The 16179-nt window shown below is 36.1% G+C and overlaps 2 long non-coding RNA genes across 2 annotated transcripts; both read left to right on the forward strand.

The window, feature by feature from the left end:
- Window positions 1–272: 272 nt before the first annotated feature.
- On the forward strand, window positions 273–1711 carry LOC131936730 (uncharacterized). The gene is made up of 2 exons (XR_009386091.1): window positions 273–356; window positions 1444–1711. It is a non-coding gene; the product is annotated as an uncharacterized LOC131936730 (long non-coding RNA).
- Window positions 1712–15083: 13372 nt separating this feature from the next.
- LOC131936731 (uncharacterized) lies at window positions 15084–16179 on the forward strand. The gene is made up of 2 exons (XR_009386092.1): window positions 15084–15162; window positions 15912–16179. It is a non-coding gene; the product is annotated as an uncharacterized LOC131936731 (long non-coding RNA).

Consider the following 16179-nt stretch of genomic DNA (forward strand, 5'->3'; position numbering starts at 1 on the left):
ACTTTACTCGTTAGATTATGTTTTCTGAAGAAATAATTTGTATGACGTCATTGCAATAATTTTTTTATCTTGGCGTAACCCACGCATGTTTATTGATTAGTCGCCGCCATTTGTATTCCGTTTACCATAAAATTATGCAACGTGTATAAGATTTGCTTAGATTTTTGTCATTAAAACAACACAATAAACCATGTTTCGTATTACTGAGATACTCCATATTTCCATATCTTGCATATTCATCCCCTGAATTAGACAGGGGGACTTTGTTATATAAACAGTGACTAGACCTCATGTGATCACAAGACACTTTCAAGACATCCAGTTTACAATTCTTGTGCTGCCAAATATACCCTGTGGTGAGTACTGAAACGTTATAACGTTATTGGGGATATTGTTGTGATTTTCTTAGTTTCTTCTCCGTTCTTAATTCTAGTTTGAATTAAAGTACTATGTGTCAACCTATACAAATGGACTGCGATTTCAGCCTGTTTGACTTTTGGATTCCTTCCATAGTCTTTTTCCGACAAAGAACAGACTAAAAGTTTTCTCTCTATTAAGAGTTTATGTCACCAGTTATCGAAACTATCTATCTGAGGTTTCGGACTCAAGAATTTTTGGTTAAGCAACCATCATCTTTACTATTATTAGGATTTCAATATGCTTAATTTTTTCGTCAGCTAAAAAAATGATGATCTCCATTTATTTTTTTCTAAAATTTCACTTTGTTTAAAAAAACAAAAACACTCAATGTATTAATGTTTAACAAAAATATAGCCGATGCTTAATGTTTTTGGACTTGTCGGATAATATGAAATCAGTTTTGATTTACAACCGTCAATTTAAGAATAGTCAAGTGAGGTGGTTAGCATGTCTCCGGGGCTATAGACAGCTGACACGGTTTTCTGTGGGCTATTTTCTCCACTTGTCCCCAGGTGTATTTAGTCTATTTGAAGACAACTTTCAGGTCACGTCTCCAGGTCTTATCTAATTTTATTTTACCGTTGTATATTATTACTATACGAGCCGGCCCGCCGCTATTTAGTTGTTGTTTTTTCTACTTTTCAGTAATTCATAATTTGTGAATTCGACAGTACCAATGCTGACACTGAAAATATTTCTTTAAAACACTATAAGTAGCTCGTTAAGGACCATAACCCCCCCCCCTTTCCTCCTCCCCTCCACCCCCCAACGTTTAAAATCGTTTCAAACTAAATTATCTGCCCTAATAGCCGTCACTAAACTCAACTCCACGAAGGTAAATATAGCGTGAACCACAGCTCACTAAGATCATGTAGTGGTGGGGATGCTAGGGAGCGCGTTTACAGCTTGTTTTCTAGCGTCTCCCAGAAGAGAATTATATATATAGATACTGTATATTGTATTCAAGTTTAAATAAGCATACCATACATTAATTAATTCATATAATTGTACTTGTATCCCCAGAAAATGAAAGCTGTATGTGTGGTCTTCATGTTCCTGTTCCTCTCTGCTGTCTTTGCTGACCAGAGAGCCGCTGGACCACAGGACGTTGACCAGCCGGGAGAAAGAAATCTGGATACCAGACAAGTTCTGGAATGTGATACCTACACTCTACCACCAAACTATCCCCCCTCTCTGTACAAGTGTCGTCCCCGTTTATAAATGACAGTTTTGTCAAATATCTAATCCGTCAATGTCAAAACTTTGATTAAAATAAACATTTAAAATGTAATTTCAATCGTACTTTAATTAATTTGCAGAAAAAATTTCAGATTTAAAAAAAAGAAATGAATATTTTAAGTACTTTATTTCATAGTTAAAATTGTAATAACTGTATAGCTACACCACCACTAGCAGAAAACAAATCTCAATTTTTACCTCAGACATGTAGTTTACAGTTTTAGTATTACAGTTTTCATCATCGGCTTGTAAGGACTAATACAGATTTACAAAAGTAATTCTTCTTTATGATAAATACATTCATTAAACCGTTTTATTTATATATAATACAAACTTCCAATTTTTATATTTAACCTGAAAATTTAAATATTTAACTAATAGATAATTCAATTGTTCTGTGGAGATTTTGAAGGGGTGTAGGGTAGTTTGTTGCGATCATTTTGTTAATCAGCAGAGCACGATGATCGACATGAAGGTCAATAAATCAAGGTAATAATTTATGCCGTATTTTACCCACCTCCCCCTCCATCCCCTTCGAAAAATACGGTGCTTCATGCGATGTAAGAAGTTCCCACATAGTGGGCAACAGCACTTTTTCAGCAGTTGATCACACACCAGTTAGATAAATAAAACCGGGAGTGATTTCCCCTAAACTTTCTCGAATATTCTAATATAAAATTACGAGGGATGGCAACTCAGGACATGGACAATATTTGTTATCCATTTATAATTACTTAAACTTTTTATAATAGAATAGAATCTCGTAAAAAAAAATTGCACACTAAGTGAAAAGTTTCCCTTTCAAACCTGACGGTCTATGGGGCAAGTGAAGTAGAGTTCACTTGTTTCTGTGACCTCGGTATATGAAGAGATAGTGTGGTCAGCACTATGCTCAGCCGCCTTTACTTTCCCTAACAGGAGTAACGTACCCATCAGAGTTGGGTGGACTCAGGGACCGTCTACTGACTTGAACCCGGATTCGAACTCGAGACTAAAGGGTTAGCAGGCCAGCTCACTACCGCTAGACCACTCCGTCCTACACCAAGAGAACGCCTGAAAAGTGCGGGATATTATTAGTACTTTATAAATTTACAGGCATTTTTTGAGAAATCGGAAATAGCGCAAATTAGTACTTCCGGTCAACGGAAATTACATAAAATTTAACCGAAGGTAGAGGATTAGATCTTTTACTTATGTGTGAAATTTCATGCATCTATCTAAAATAGTACGCAAGTTATAGGCTTTTGAAAAATTCAAAGTAGAAAAAGTACCACTTCCGGTTATCGGAAATCGCTCAAAATTGATCAGAATCCACTATTTTGATAAAATAATTATATATGAAATTTCATCAACCTAGCTGAAACGGTACTCAAGTTATCGTGTTTACACACAGACAGACACACATACACACAGACATACGGACAAGATTGCAAAATTATGTTTTTCCGTATCAGTGAGGTGTAAAACGTCGAGATTTGTTAAAATCTCGATTTTCTTTTCACGATTACAATACTTTCTATCTACTTCGTATATACGAGAAAGTAAAAAAAGCTCAAGATAGGTTCGTAATTTGCGAGACGTTACGGTACGTATCGTTTAAGTTTAAGAATTAACCTAGCTACCTTAACGTTTCCAATTTTCCCGTGGTTGATCATTCTACACTACAAGAAAATCATTCACTTCGTACCACCCCAATGTCTTTATATAGAGTTAAAAACCGAGTGTTAGGGTGCATCGGGTGGTATTTAAACAAAACAGCTTTACTTTCAATTTTTGTGTTCAATGCCGGCTACAATATGGTAAGCCAATAGTTCATTGCCTAGACTTAAGTAGGGTAACAGGGTATACAGGCAGGTACATATTTGGCCTACTTTTCGAATGAGCGCTAAGGTTTGCATCTTAGACAGTAATTGTAATTTAATGAAACCATATAAATGCCAGCCAAATTATTATGTACGTTATTACTATCAAATGAAACCTGAATCTTAAAAATTATAATAAATAATGACTGCTATGTGTGTCATGATGGGAACTTTCAAATGACGGACATTGGACCTATAAGAACATGTACCTATTAACTATACTTAAATTTAGCGGTAAGTCTGTTAGCCCCAACTCTCAATCCCTTAAGTCTGTGAACTTCAAATCTCAATCCCTTAAGTCTGCGAGCCCCTAATCTCAATCCTTTAAGTCTACTTTGAACTGTGCTCAGATATAATACTAACGATTTTTTTATCTATAGTCGGTTATAAATACAGCTTGATGTAGCATGTTTTCTCTAGCATTAACAGGTTAACGTCGTGGTGTCACCCGCCCCCCCTTCCACCAATTACGGGATGTGTCAAATTTGCTCTTAAAAAACTATTTAACACTCTAATTAACCACTTATTTTAGTGAAATTATCATTTATATATATATATATATATATATTGCTATTTTTTGCCTTGGTGTCACCCCACTAAATGGTGTCATCCGGTGCGGTCCACACCCCAGCCTCCCCCTCCCTAGTTGCGCCCCTGACTGAAAATAAGAAATTCAATTCGCAATCTTTAATGAAATCGTTTTCGCTAATCATGTAATAGATCGCAATGCCGACAGAAATTTAATAGACAAAGCAAATCGGGTGTATTTTCTTACTTAATAACATTATGAATGTTTTTTATGTTTGTTTTAAGCATCCATTTTGAACAAATTGATAAAAAGGGTCCGGTTTAATGAATGGATTTTACATTTATAAATATAGGGATACGACTGGGTTATAAAGCTACCTTATTACGACATGTGTCAACAAAAATACATAATTTCGATACATTTTTCTCAATTTGAAATGACTTTTGTAAACGAAAAGTGTTGTTGTGATTCAAGATACTACATCATCTACCTCGGTTTTAAAAAAACATCATGTTACCGCATTTAGAAAAATACTAAACAACAGCCGCACACGGGCTACGAAATTAAAAGCACTGGAAGAATACACCGAAACGAACAAGAATGTCAAGAAACACATAAGGAAAGACAAACGGAGCTATTTGGAACTGCTGGCAAGAAAAGCGGAAGAAGCACTGTACCATGGTAATATTAGGGACGTGTACAATACAATTAAGAAGATATCTGGTAAGTACAGTAAGCCAGAGAGGCCAGTGAAAACCAAAGATGGAAGGACAATACCTGATGCGGAAGGACAGATGAAGAGATGGGTAGAACATTTTGAAGAACTACTGAATAGACCAACACCAGAGTGCACGCAAGACATACCACCAGCTGAAAGTGACCTCCCTATAGACTGCAACCCACCTTCAAAAGAAGAGATACATAGAGCTATCAAGCAGCTGAAAAATTGGAAGGCTCCAGGAATAGATGGTATACCGGCAGAAGCACTGACAGCAGATATAGAAACTAGCACCACACTACTATACACACTCTTCAAGAAAATCTGGGAAGATGAACAAATACCAGAGGAGTGGAAGGAGGGACTACTCATAAAGCTTCCAAAGAAAGGCGATCTTAGTGCATGCTCTAACTATAGAGGGATAACACTTTTGTCCATCCCAGGCAAAGTCTTCAACAGAATATTATTAAACAGAATGAAGGAAGCCATAGATCCCCAGCTTCGAGATCAACAGGCGGGCTTTAGGAAGGAAAGGTCATGCATAGACCAAATTGCTACTCTGCGCATCATCATTGAACATACCCAAGAGTGGAACTCATCTCTCTATATTAATTTCATAGACTATGAGAAGGTCTTTGATAGGCTGGATAGGCAGTCAATGTGGAAATTGTTGAGACACTACGGGGTGCCACAGAAAATAGTCAACATTATTATGTCTTCATATGAAGGTCTCAAATGTAGAGTAGTGCATGGCCAACAGACTACAGAGGCCTTCCCAGTGAGGACCGGAGTAGGGCAGGGTTGCCTACTTTCACCATTCCTGTTCCTACTGGCCGTGGACTGGGTTGTGGGGATGTCGGCGGGGAGGGCGCGAGACGGTATACAGTGGACATTGTGGAGCCGGCTGGATGACCTGGACTTTGCTTGCGGCCTGGCCCTCCTTTCTCACACACGGCAGCAAATGCAGGATGGAACCAACGGGGTTGCAGATTTTTCTGCATGCCTGGGCCTGAACATCCGCAGAGGGAGAGGTGGAGTTCTCGGGGTCGGTGCGTCAAACGGCAGCCCTGTGGCATTGGCGGAGGGGGCCCTGGAGGGGGTGGATGGATTCACCTACCTTGGAGGTATTGTTGATGGGCGGGGTGGGACGGGGGCGTACATGGGGGTAGGGACGGGTGGGGCGGGGGCAGTCTTCGGCCAACTAAGGGATGTTTGGGGTTCGGGGGATTTGACCCTTAGAATAAGAGTCCGGATCTTTGACACACTGGTGAAACCTGTTTTACTCTATGGATCCGAGACATGGAGAATGACTGCTATAAATAGGAAGAAAGTACAATCATTTATAAACGCATGTCTCAGAGGGATCCTGCGGGTTCGCTGGCCTGGAACCATCGGAGGTGGTGTTCTGTGGCAACGGACGGATCGGTTGCCGGTGGAGGTGGAGATCCTCCAGAGAAAATGGAAATGGATTGGCCACACACTCAGGAAGCCTGTATCCAGCATAACAAGACAGGCCCTCACCTGGAATCCACAAGGCAGGAGGAAGAGAGGCGGACCAAGAAGGACCTGGAGACGTGACCTGGAAGAAGACACCAAGAAGATTGGATACACCTGGGGACAGTTGGAGAGACTAGCCCTGGACAGAGACGTCTGGAAAGCTCTTGTCAGCGGCCTATGTCCCAGTAGGGACGACAGGCAAACATGATGATGATGAGTAGGTACACATCACTTGTTTAGATTAGAGGAAAACAAATTACGAACATATTATTATCCCAAAGTATGACATGACTACATTGGAGGTTTATAAGCACAACGTTTGTTTCCATTTTATATAAGCATTCAAAGAAATTAAAAAGTCTAAATTTGGATCAAAAGTAGAGTTAATAACATCTGATTTATTTTGAAGTATTGATCAAATAGATTTATTTTTAAAATTCACTTTACATATCTACAAATTATAAAAATTGGTAATCAATTACGTTTGAAATGTATGCAATGTGCAAGACGAGATAACGACTTAAAATTCAGTTGAAATATATCAGTAATGCAAAGAACTTGCATGTATTGTTTAAAGTAGCAGGTAATTATATACAATATGCACTGGTGATGACTTGATGAATGATGGTGATTGTTTCTCTGACAAAGGAAAATACGCGCATCTTAATGTAAGACAATTACATAAATAACAGTAGTCTAGTTGAAACATGTTAATGTTTTGTTTTAATTATCTGAATATCAGCGGCTTTAAAAGACAAATTCAGTGGAAGGCTACTTATTGCAGAAAACGGAGTATTCGCATCTAGAAGGAAATGTATTGCGATCAAAAGAAACACACATACAAATCTCAACGTTATCAATTATTGAAGTTGGACCGTACATCTGCTAGATATCCTCTACTTAATATCAGTTGTTGTGGGTGATGTTGTGGAATGTTTACACTGAAGATATAACATGACCTAAAGCGCAGAGTTTCTCAATAAAACAAGTTCACTAAAGACCGGTTTGTCGGTTCAGGTCATCGGACTAGGATTTAACTTCAGGGTTCTTGTAAAGGTAGTGACTTAAAACACATTGGACATAGGAAAGCCGGCTGGATGACAAAGTCGACATCTGAAGTTGACCAGCAGCCCACACTCTAAAACCACAAGTGACTATGTTTGATAGGGTACACGAGCCAGGAGATAGCTGATACAAACAGTGTTGTAACGTGCTTGTCTGGTTCTGAAAAAAAGAAGCCATATGTATCTACATGGCGGGTTCAATTTAGTTCTATAACTTATAGCAAATGGAAAGCAAAAAATCCATAAAAGGAAAACCGGTTCAGGTAAAGCCACGCACAACATATGTAATACGTGTTTATGTACGAGACTCTTATTTTAATTATACATTTTTAAATTGTTAGACTAACACTTGAACTAAAAGCAAAGACTAAAATTCTAGAAACTATTTTAACACGCGATACATGACACACGTCTTGTCTACGTTGGCCTCTGATGTAAGCAGGCAAATAAATAATTATACATTCCTAGACAATTTCATCCATTTTGTCACTTATGGAAATAGACACATTTAAAATGAAAGTAGTGTTTAGTTAATGTTTTCAACTAAGGTAATTGTTTGATCCAAATGGGAAGAGAAAAGAATAAAACGTGGGTCCCTATCTATCTAATCAATCAATACTACCCATGAGCACTACACACCTGACCACGCAAGCACTTTCTATATTTTCAGTTATTTAATTTTCTAATGTTAACGTGGTTATTACTTGAAAAAATAACTAGATGGAGGCCCACTATAATTTGGTTGCACGATCTGTCAGGGAGGTCTAGATCTAGTTGTTTTAAACTTGAAGTATCGTTGGTTGTCTTAGAAAATTGCCGCGGTCTATGCCGCCCGCATGCGCTTGTAAAAAATGTTGCGGCTTGTTTTAGTTGTACTCTAAGCAGTTACAGCTCGGATACTTTTATTCATCCATTGAGCTGGTGTTTTATTTAACACGAGAACATCCGATTTACTTCATAAATTTTATATGCGTTTTTTTTGTTTTATTTTAGATGTAAGCATTTACATGTAAAATTTAGCATGTTGTCATACACATTGACCGGTACATCCCCCCCCCCCCTGATAAATGGATGACCCCTAACTAGGATTTTTAATAATGAAATGTTTGTGTGCAATCCAGTAAAAGTAAAATATTAGAAAGTAGAGAATCTTTGTTCTGTTTAGATAGAATTTATTGGAAACAATTAATTACAGACACCACACATGTTTCGACATTTACATTTTTTCTACTAGTATTGGTTTAACACTAATTCTGATAGTAACGCCATTTAGCTATTTAACGTGAACGTTTCCAACCTCTACAGCCAACGGTAATCCGTTTATTGCGATGTGAATCATGGTACCCCCTTCAAATTTTCACAATACTACACGTACAGCGGCTATCTTCGAGCGTGTGATCTGTTGCCCACGAGGCAAAGTAAACTATACGGTAACCTATCGGTCAAGCACTCGTGTACACGCTGGTGTAACGACCTTGACTTTGTTCTACAAATAAGTTGGAGAAACGTTGTTTTCTACAAAGTAAAATTTGATGTCGAACTCCATATAAGGGGAATCGCGTAAAACTAATGAATGGGATTCATTGATATGTTTGACCAATCATACAATAGTACAGTAAATTAAAATAATCCACGATAGGTTGCAACTAACCACGTGTGCTAAACTGCCATCGTGTTTCTAGATAAACAAAACAAGCGCCTGTCGTTGTTTGTTTACATAATTTGCGTATACTCTTTTATTTGTTGTTTTAAAGTTATACAACAACATAAACTTTAATAATTGAAACTTTGCCAATAAATGTACTGTTGATTGTTACTGGAACACTACTACGTACGCTTTATACTAAGGTAAAACAATGCGTCATGGACATGTCTGTCAGTTTTACTAAGTCCCTCCCCTCATCCCCCTCATCCCCTCTCGCCATTCAACCAACGGGCTGATTATAATCTTGTTACAGCCTGCAGTGTTAGGCTTGAACGCGTTCATCAGACTTTACATGGGACTGCAAATGACACATGTTTTAATGTGTATGCCCATCTCTCCATTTTGTAGTTGCTAGCAACAAATGTAAATCTACAAAGACGTGTTATTGACGATTGAATGACTATTGGTAATCTAACGTTGTTAACTCACTATCCAGCGGTGGGGTGGGGTGGAGGGGCGTGTCTAGCCTCAAGCATTGTACCCAGTGTTGTGTCGTAGGCTATTATCAAAAGCAATAAACTTGTGTAAGCTACAATTTAATTCGGAACATACATTCTATTGAAGAGAGAAGACCAGCTAACAAATAAAACTTAATCTGGTTTGATGATAGTTGTTCTGAGAATGATAGGATGTGTAAGACTTAATAGTCATTAATTAATTACCTGTTGTATACATATTTTCTGCTTACAGAGAAAAATCTGTCTAAAACTTACAATATAAATCATCAAGTATTTTGTTAGCCAAATGGTTCTTCCACACATAAAAAGACGTCCTTTTTGGTTTTCTATAAGAGGAAACGCACAGTGCATTTTTTCACCTTTTATATTTACGTTTTTACATCTTTGTATATTTACTCAAAATAAATTCAACATTCAAATCGCCTAGGCTTTGGAACCCTTTGCCATAAAAGACTGAAACTTTCCACATGTATTTAGCATTATACCATCTGCAACACTACATTTGTACATTAAGTTTGATACAATACTCTAGAAAATATTGATATTTTTGTAGCACCACCCCCTAATTTGTATACATAACTTTACGTAAAAATTTGTAATAAAATTGAGTACTAGCTATCGCAATGAACGAACGTAGAAATGTATAGTTTGGTTTGAGAAATCTAAATATTTCATCCGCTTTTAAAAATTTCTGATGTGAACAAAGTCATAGAGGTTTGAATAGGTGTTAGTTTTCACACCTTTTCTCGGTTTCCATAGCAACCAGTACTGCAATTGACGACTATATATTATTTTCGTCTACAGGTTAAAAACTATAACATATGAACTTATTAAACACACAGAAATGTGTTAAATAAAAAAAATTCTCTCCGTGGTGCCTATCCTTAAATTAAAAACAGAGTGGATCATCACAACATATCTTGGCTTTATTAAATAAAGCTGAAATGATCTACCCTAAACTTTCTCGAATATTCTTATATATGTTGGATGGCAACTCGTGATAGAGACATGATTTTTAAAAAATTTTTATTATTTAAACTGATAAAAATAAAATAGAATATCGTATAACAAAAGAAATTTGCGCTCCAATATGTGCGGAATTGTAATACTTTATCAATTCATAATAGTTTTTTGAGAGATCGGAAATAGAATTTTTTTTTTATAAAAAACGTTTTAATAACAAGCTTTTATGTAATAATGAACTAAAAAGTAGAAAATAAATTATGCACTACTATTAAAATTACTATAAAAAAGCGTGGGTCTCTTAAGTATCTTTTGGATACCTTTACTAATATTTAGGAAGAGACCCACTCTTTTCTTTATAGTAATTAAAATAGTAGTGTAAAATTTATTTTCTACTTTTTAGTGCATTATTACTTAAAAGCTTATTATTAAAACGTGTTTTATGACATTTATTTTAGTAGGCTACTTTACATGTTTTTATTTGCAATAAAGTTACATGACTAAAAAGCAGTGCGCAGCTATTGAACGTGAAGACGCGCTTTTGCCGTGATTACGCGTGTGGATAGCACTGTCTACTAATTTGGTCAAAATTTTAATTAATTCATAAAAAAATTAACAAGGAGACCAATTAAGTCAAATTTAAAGTCACGATGCATTGTCTTCATGTCTTGACCCACGTACCAATTACGAACCGTATCTGTCAGGTAGAAGTGCCTGCAATTTCGCTCGACCGTTTCGATCTAGACAGACAGACTGACGACAGGGAATGCAAGTTAAATAAAAGCTTGTAAAAATTACTAATTCATTTCGACAGAAATTACTCAAAAATTGACAGGAGCCTGATTACTAGATCCGTTACTTGTATATTGAGCTTTCGTTTGTCTATCTGAAATAGTACTCAAGTTATAGACTTTTGGAAAACCAAAACTAGAATACGCTTTACTTCCGTTTACCGAGAATCGCTGAAAAGGTGATACAGAACTACGAATGTGATACAACACTCATATGATATTTCATCAACCTAGCTGCGACGATACTCAAGTAATCGTGTTCATAGACACACATACACCCACGCACACACACACACAAACAAACACACACACACAAACTTCGAGATTGTGAAAACCTCGATTTCTAATTTTTGCTCTATTACAGTTCTTCCTTTATATTTCTTATAGAAGAGAGTAAAAATCAATTAGTTGCTTCTCGGTTGTTTTTGGCATTGGCATTGTTTGATTACTTAATTTTTCATGGTGTAAATTTAATTGTTTTTATTTATACTGTTGAATTTCTTTAGTAGAAAATAAGGTCATTATAAAATAATGTTCACTGTTCTATTTCTTTTTTTTTTTGGTATACAGTTGGTACACCGTTAACGTCAATTTCCGGTAATGTATAATGTAGTGTAAGCTGCGTTACTTTTATAATGGTATATAAAAAAAATCAAAGTATATATATATATATATATATATATATATATATATGTTATATATATATATATATATATATATATATATATATATATATATATATATATATATATATATATTTATGTATGTATGTATGTATGAGTGTATATGTTTATAAGTTTTAATCACTTCAGACTTAATAGTAACTATGTTAATCTATAGTCTGTTAATAACGTTGGATGTAGCAATCTTTTCTCTATTGTTAGCACGTTTACGTCATAGTGTCACCTAAACCCTCTTGAAATAATTGTCGATTTGTACTCAAAGGACTATTTAACTTTAATTAATCATTAATGGAACAGGCAAAAAAGCATTTTTCAGTACATTTTGCAATGTTTTTGCCATGGTGTCAACCCCCCCCCCCTAAATGGTGTCACCCGGTGCGGTCCGCACCCCGCCCCGCCCTCGCTACGCCTCTGTATCGTCGGTGAACTCTATTATTCTCAAGATTTTATATTTTCTTGCGACACTCATGTTATGTGATATGGGATAAACAGCTTAAAGTTTATTTAAAAATTAATCTAGCAGCGAATAGAAATCGTACACGTCAATGAGTAGTTATATATACCTGGATAAAAGCCTTAAGGCTAACGTTATCAATATTACAGATGAGCTTTTTACCTAATCTAGTTTGTTTCGAATAACAAATTATGCTAAGTTTTAAGTAGTTCTTGTTAATATTTAAGAAATTAACACCGCTATGAAATGTATTAATTTACTTGGTGCGATCACCTTCACTTGTCAATATGGTTAAACGGTGCGCGGACATTTGAACACAGGTGCTTTGACCATAGGGGGTTTGACCATAGGGGGTTTGACCACAGAGGGGCTTTGACCACAGAGGGGCTTTGACCATAGGTTCTTTGACCATAGGTGGTTTGACCACAGAGTGGCTTTGACCATAGTGGGTTTGACCACAGAGGGACTTTGACCATAGGGGGTTTGACCACAGAGGGGCTTTGACCATAGGTTCTTTGGCCATAGGTGGTTTGACCACAGAGGGCTTTGACTATAGGGGGTTTGACCATAGGGGGTTTGACCACAGAGGGGCTTTGACCATAGTGGGTTTGACCACAGAGGGGCTTTGACCATAGGTTCTTTGACCATAGGTGGTTTGACCACAGAGGGGCTTTGACTATAGGGGGTTTGACCACAGAGGGGCTTTGACCATAGGGGGTTTGACCATAGGTGGTCTAACAAAGGGGGGGGGGCTTTGACTATAGGGTCTTTGACCAAAGGGGTTGTTGACCAAAGCGGGTCTTTGACCATAAGGGTTGTTAACTACAGCGGGTCTTTGACCATATGTAGTTTGACCACAGCGGGGTTTGACCATAGGGGGTTTGACCATAGGGCCTTTTATCATAGGGAGTTTGACCACAGGTGATCTCTCAGCAGAGGGTCTTTCATTACAGGTGCTTTATTTAATTCTGGCGTTTGATAACAAGCGCTTTGTCCATATATGGTAAGGGTTAATAATAAAAGTTGTGTAATTGTTTTAAATTTGTGAAGCTTGTTATATGTCGCATTATTTGTTAAATTAAATCCTAGATAGTACAATGTATTCATTTTTAATTCGCAAATATTAAACACGTACACTTTGATCCCAAGTCACTTTATACCTAGCTATCCCTTGGAAAATGTAGTAGATATTCATTTAATTATTATGAACATGTTTAATTATAATATATTTTTCTTTAAACGAATGCGGAAATTATACGAAACACAATTAATTATACAGTAACATTTATTTTTATATTAAACCTGCCATTGCTATGGTCTACCTTTATAAATCAGCAACAATATATTAAATAAGTTAAAAAATGATGGTGATAAATGAATAAAGCACGAACAACAGATTTATTAAAAAATTTAGATTCCCACCTCCGTCACACGCGACCGAATATTTTAAAATCTCACCGCCTATACTTACAATAAATAGCGTATTGTATAACCTCTTATATGTTGTGATGGCTCCAGATTAAATTAGGACTAAATGTGAGGTTTCAAGAGTGTTAACAGACACATGCGTCTCTTGAAGAAAAGTTGCAATATGTCAACTATATTAGTTTCATGATATAAATGTCTAAGGATAACGAAATTATTTTACCTCTTTTCTTGATTGAATTGCAGTTCATTCAATCTACAATATTACAAATTTAAACCATAATATTTCTAATTCCAAACTAACATGCCATTCTATAATACTTGCTGGAAAAGTCAAACCAACTTAATTTAAAAAACAAAGACTGTCGATTAAGGATTTTATTTTTAATTGACGAAGCCTGTGGAATCACTTCAAAACAGAAAAACAGTTTGAGGACGGAACCAACATACCAAATGTTAACAAGTTACAGGTAACTATGTTGCGAGAAATGCCGTACAAATTTACAATGAAGAACAAAGAACAAATTTCTATATTTCTTTAAGGCGATCATGCATTATAATGAAATTCCTTTAAAAAAAGATATCGATATTAAATTTTGACACCGCAATTAGAAGCTACAAACTGCTGCAGCTGTTAACGATCACGCTATCAGATTGTATAATTTATATTCCTTCTACGTGTGGCGGCGAAACTAGGAAAAAAGGTCCACCCCTTAAAAAAAAATATTTTAGGCCCCATTTATATATATATATATATATATATATATATATATATATATATATATATATATATATATATATATATATGTGTGTGTGTGTGTTTATTTATATATACTGCATATCTTGTCTGAAATACTTCATATACTCGTATCAACAATATTTCTCATAAATCTTACCTGAAAAGAATTATGTATTCATGGGCAGCTTTCTTAATGTTCTACATACTATGTAACACGTCAAATGCTGGACAATAAATGTATCTTATGATCTTATCGTCTACTTTATTCGTTTGATTATGTTTTCTGAAGCAACGATTTGTACGACATGATCGCAATAATATTCTTTCTTGGCGTAACCCACGCATGTTTATTGATTAAGCCGCCGCCATTTGTATTCCGTTTACCATAAAATTATTCAACGTGTATAAGATTTGCTTAGATTTTTGTCGTTAAAACAACACAATAAATTATGTTTCGTATTACCGAGATAATCCATATTTCCATATCTTGAATATTCATCCCCTGAATTAGACACGCGGGCTGTGTTATATAAACAGTGACTAGACCTCATGTGATCACAAGACACTTTCAAGACATCCAGTTTACAATTCTTGTGCTGCCTAATATACCCTGTGGTGAGTACTGAAACGTTATAACGTTATCGGGGAGATTGTTGTGATTTTCTTAGTTTCTTCTCCGTTCTTATTTCTAGTTTTGAACTCAAGTATAACGTTTCAACCTATGCAAATTGACTCCGATATCAGCCTGCTTATCTTTTGGATCCCTTCAATAGTCTTTATCCAACAAAGAACAAACTACAAGTTTTCTCTCCCAGAAGAGTTTATGTCACCAGTTAGCGAAAATATCTACTTGAGGTTTCGGACTCGAGAATTTTCGATTTAGCAACCATGAGCTTTACTGTTATTAGGATTTCAATATGCTTTATTTTTCGTCAGCTAAGAAAACATCTATCTTCATTTGTTTCTAAAATTTCACGCTGTTTAAAAAAAACACCACACATTTTATTAATGTTGAACAAAAGTATAGCGGATGCTTAATGTTTATGGACTTGATCAGACAATATGAAAGCAGTCTTGATTTTTCAACCGTCAAATTAAGATCAGTTAGGTCTGGTGGTTAGCCTGTCCATTCTATGGGGCTATAGACAGCTGACATGCTTTTCTGTGGGCTATTTTCTCCACTTGTTTCCAGGGAAATCTAGTCCATTCGGTGATAACTTCAAGATCACGTCTCCGGGTCTTATCTAGTCGGTCTCTTTTTATTTTACCGTTTTATATTCTTATAATATACTGTATATTGTATTCAGGTTTAAATAAGCATACCATACATTAATTAATTTATATAATTGTACTTTTCTCCCCAGAAAATGAAATCTGTATGTGTGGTCTTCATGTTCCTGTTCCTCTCTGCTGTCTTTGCTGACCAGAGAGCCGCTGGACCACAGGACGTTGACCAGCCGGGAGAAAGAAATCTGGATACCAGACAAGTTCTGGAATGTGATACCTACACTCTACCACCAAACTATCCCCCCTCTCTGTACAAGTGTCGTCCCCGTTTATAAATGAGAGTTTTGTCAAATATCTAATCCGTCAATGTCAAAACTTTGATTAAAATAAAAATTTAAAATGCAA

The sequence above is a fragment of the Physella acuta genome, unplaced genomic scaffold (genome assembly GCF_028476545.2).
Source record: "Physella acuta isolate Inbredline_101_S28 unplaced genomic scaffold, ASM2847654v3 ptg000186l, whole genome shotgun sequence".
In the NCBI taxonomy this organism is placed as follows: Eukaryota; Metazoa; Mollusca; class Gastropoda; family Physidae; genus Physella; species Physella acuta.